This window comes from Ictidomys tridecemlineatus, chromosome 9, assembly GCF_052094955.1.
Source record: "Ictidomys tridecemlineatus isolate mIctTri1 chromosome 9, mIctTri1.hap1, whole genome shotgun sequence".
In the NCBI taxonomy this organism is placed as follows: Eukaryota; Metazoa; Chordata; class Mammalia; order Rodentia; family Sciuridae; genus Ictidomys; species Ictidomys tridecemlineatus.
Genome location: NC_135485.1, coordinates 135,311,557 through 135,316,042, shown reverse-complemented (window position 1 = coordinate 135,316,042; position 4,486 = coordinate 135,311,557). Strand labels below are relative to the sequence as shown.

The window sequence follows — 4,486 nt, the reverse complement described above, 5'->3', positions numbered from 1 at the left end:
CTCTCAAAAATTGAGCTCTGAATAATATTTTTACAATTCATCATTATCAAATGCATTTAAGTACATGGCAACATTCATCAGGAAGATCTCACATTTCTGCAATATTAGTCTTTTATTTATTTGACTTTGTTTTTGTTCTTACTTCTCCATCCTGTGGAATTTAATCTTTAAATAACCCATTTAGACATCTCTGATATTAATATTTCTCCCAGAAAATATGATTTTCTGTGCAGGCAAATTGGATTTCCAATGATATTATTAATCTTTCCACAATTTCCCAGTCTTCTGGCTCTGATTTCTTTCTTTAATTTATAAACACTTGCATTTTTCTGTGTCCTTGACATACTAAAACAGAGTTTCTATTATAAATCATGAACAGGCGAGTGGCGGGCATGATAACAAATCCAGTCGGGCCACTCGCAGCGAGTTGTCATTGTTGAGGCCGTTAGATTTTTGTGAGAAGGGTCCTCGGGGATTTGGGCCCGGCCACTGCCTTGTCGGCCCTCACCGCCGCCATGGCGCTGCTCCGGGGAGTGTGGGGCGTGCTGAGGGACCTGGGAAAGTCTGGAATGGAGTTGTGCTCCGGCTGTGGAAATCGTCTACGCTCACCCTTCAGTTTCGTGTATTTTCCGAAGTGGTTTTCATCCACCTTGGGTAGTTATCCTAAGAAACCTATGAGTTCATACCTTCGATTTTCTAAGGAACAGCTACCCATATTTAAAGCTCAGAACCCAGATATGAAAATATCAGAACTAATTAGAAGAATTGCTGAGCTTTGGAGGGAACTTCCTGAATCACAGAAAAAAATGTATGAAGATGCTTATAAGGCAGACTGGCAAGCATACAAAGAAGAGGAGTTAACAATGCTTGGAAAACCAAAAAGACCTCGCTCAGCTTATAACATTTTTGTATCTGAAAGCTTCCAAGAAGTTAAGGATGGTTCATCACAGGCAAAGCTGAAATATGTAAATGAAACTTGGAAAAACCTGCCTAGTTCTCAAAAGCAAGTATATATTCAACTTGCTAAAGATGATAAAATTCGTTATGATAACGAAATGAAATCTTGGGAAGAACAAATGATTGAAGTTGGACGAAGTGATCTTATACGTCGCAAAATGAAGAACCAAACAAAAGATGGCATTGGGGAGTATTAAGATAAAAGATGGGGCTATGTTCGTGGTGATTAGGCACAACCAACCAATTAGGTCTCAATAACCTGAAGCTGTGTAAAACTAGAAAGGATAAAGTTGGTGAACATTTTATATTCAATTCCTTTTTCTTTAGCCCATGGACTTCTGCTAGTTGAATACATTTTGTATTAGTATTTTGAAAACCTAAACAGATGAAAGTTCACGCAAAATTTTATTTTGTGTTTAAGAACTACTGAGAATCAAGATAATCCATACAAATGTAGCAGTGGATCATTTTACCTTTAATAAAGGTAAATCAGTCTGTGAAGTTTTTTAATACTGGAAGACAATTATGGAAAGAGTATTGTTTCCTTATATGGAAGCAGGAGTTTCTTTTCAAATTTGGGACATATTATAGATGACATAGTGTTCTATGAGGTAATTATGCATTTTTTAAAAAGCAGCTAGAGCTCATCTAGGTAAATTCCAATTCCTAGCTATAATTCATATTTTATTCAGAGTTGGTGGTTGTACATGTAAGTAACAGTTGGTTTCAACAGCAAATTTTTATAAAGGGACTGAGAGAATTATAAACCTTTTTTTCATTGTGTTTCTTTTACCTAAAGTAAAAACTAAGAAATTATGTCTCAAATCTATGCATATTATTTTATATCGCATAGAATAAAAATTATAATTTTTCATTTTATATGTTTGTGGATTATGTATTTTAAAATGAAACATTGATTTTACAGTTTTTGTTTCTGTAAGTAGGGAATTTTATTTTTTCTCTTTCATGTTAATATATTTATTCACACATACACACAAACTTGTCGGTGGTCAGATTTTTAAATGAGAAATCTAAAAAATGCAAGATTCCAATGTCAAGAATTTGAAGCATTTTGTATAAATATAAAGATTTTTATAAAAGATAGCCAACTATGGTATATGAGTCAAATCTAGTCCCCTACCTGCTTTTCATGGTCTGTGAATTAAGAATTTTATTTATATTTTAAATGGTTTTTAAAAAAGAAGACTATGAATGTGAATTAATATGAAATTTAGTGTCCACAGTTTTATTGCAACACAGCCATGTTCATCTCCTTATTATGTATGACTACTTTTGTGCTACCATGACAAAGTTAATGGTTGCTACCAAGACTGTATCGTGGAAACCCAATGTACTGTCTGGCCCTTTATGGATAAAATTTGCCAACTCATGGTTTATAGCATAGTGCGGTGTGACTAAAGTTCACATGTATTATTATGTTAGGATTTTTTTTTTTCCAGCTGCTTCAGATGTTCTTGTTTTAGAATTGTCACTTATCTTAAGAGAAAAAGCTACATAAGCTATAGAAGCTAAACAATTGCTCCTCTGTGTTAGCAAGGAAAGTAATCTTCAGTCTCAAATTATGTTGCAGTATAATGAAAAAGATCCATTTTATGTGAAATAAGAGTTTCTTAAATTATTTGCTATGGCTCAATAAAATGTACCTTGAAAATTTCTAGCAAGCAATATCACAGAAACCTCACTGTAGTTGGGAATTATTGTTACTTAATATTTCTTTATTCTATTAGGCAGGTCATGCAAACAATTTCAAAATCACCACCTCTTTGGGCAGAATAATTCATCTTTCAAGATCAGTTCAAAGACATAGGCTAAGTCAGAATTTATATGTACATTATATATTATTCAAAATCCTTAAGAATTGTAGATTCTAGATTTTCAGAGTTTGAAGATTGGTTTTAGCTTTGGTTTTGGTTGCTTCACTGGTGTTGAACCCAAAGGCACTCAACCACTGAGCTATATCCTCAGCCGTTTTTATTTTTTATTGTTGAGGCAGTATCTTACTAAGTTGCCCAGGCTGGCATTAAACTTATGATATTCCTGCCTCAGCCTCCTGAATTGGTGGGATTATAGGTATGTATGTGCCCCCAGGTTCAGTAACTTTGGAGATTTTTTTATTATGAATGAAAAATAAGTAAAATGTCACAAAAATAACTTGTTTATATACTGAATTTGACAAAGATAGGAACTAAAGGTTAAAATATAGTTTCAGAGGAAATAAGTTTTCAATGTATAAAAATGGATATTTGCAAACTTTTCCCTATGGATTTGAATATAGGACAAAGTCTGCCATTACTAAAATAGCTTCCATAGATTTGAGGCCAGAGTAGTTTAGAGGTAAGAGGAAAGAGGACAAGGTATGCTAGTGCTTTATCAGTCTTTCTCAAGTAGATTTCTAGGAGAGAATTGAGCCCTAATTTCCTGTGGCATCTAGAATAGTACTAATTAGATACCATCTTTAGGAGAATGAAAATTGTAAGTCATTGTTCTGTGCTTCATATGAGCTCAGGGAGTCAGTGTGAATTTTATAGAATAAGAGAAATAGAGAAATGAGTTATGTAAAATCTACAGGATAAATGTAACATAAAAACATTTGTAATTAATCTGCAGGAAACTTTCCCCTGAACTCTTACCATTTAAATTCATAAATTATTTTATATTCATTTAAATTAAACCTTCCCAAATTTATTGGGAAGTTAGGTGTTTTGTAATTTCTCAAGTACTTACAGTTTATAATGGAAGAAAAGGTGTAGAACAATGAAAATAACTGGAACAAGCCACTTTATAAATCAGGTTTTATTTGTAAAAGAAGATCATTGTTAATACCTTAAATAATATAATAATCTTATTTCCTAGCCTTTCTTAATAAATGTAAGTACATGTGGAAGACTGGATGCCATATACCACATGGCGTCCATATATAAGTTTTTATAAACAATAACTCAACATCAATAACCAGTGACTATTCATACAAAGTCTTACTTTTTCCACTTTTCTTTTTTTGGTACAAAGTAGTGAACCCAGGGGTGCTTAAACAGTGAGCCACATTCTGAGCCCTTTTTATTTTGAGACAAAGTCTCATTAAGTTGCTGAGGCTGGGTTTGAACTTGAGATCCTCCTGTCTCAGCCTTCCAAGCCACTGGGATTACAGATGTGTACCACTGCGCCCAGCACTTTTTAGACTTCTTAATTTGGCCCAACAAAGTAGATGCTGTAGGAGCTAATGAGTGCTAGAAAGGAAAATGATGAAGAATAAAGTGAAGCAATGTTTATGCTTTTGTATAAATCGGATTTTTATACATTTGTTCATTGGAGTGGCAGTGTGTTTTGAATAATTTTTATGAGGGGAGAGAAGGTTGTTGGTTTTTTTCCCTGATGTTTATTGAATAATGTATGCAATTTCAGCCAGTTTTAATCATGTAATTTTGCTCTTGCTTTTGGCTAACTACTTTAGGGGAAATGCCCCTTTTTTAAAAAAAACAAGGTGTATATTATTTTTTATAGTTAACTC

At 33.5% G+C, this 4,486-nt stretch overlaps 1 pseudogene; it reads left to right on the top strand.

Annotated features, from left to right (window-relative positions):
* The first annotated feature begins 385 nt into the window (after nucleotides 1-385).
* LOC144366947 (transcription factor A, mitochondrial pseudogene) lies at nucleotides 386-4,218 on the top strand (annotated as a pseudogene).
* The last annotated feature ends 268 nt before the right edge of the window (nucleotides 4,219-4,486 follow it).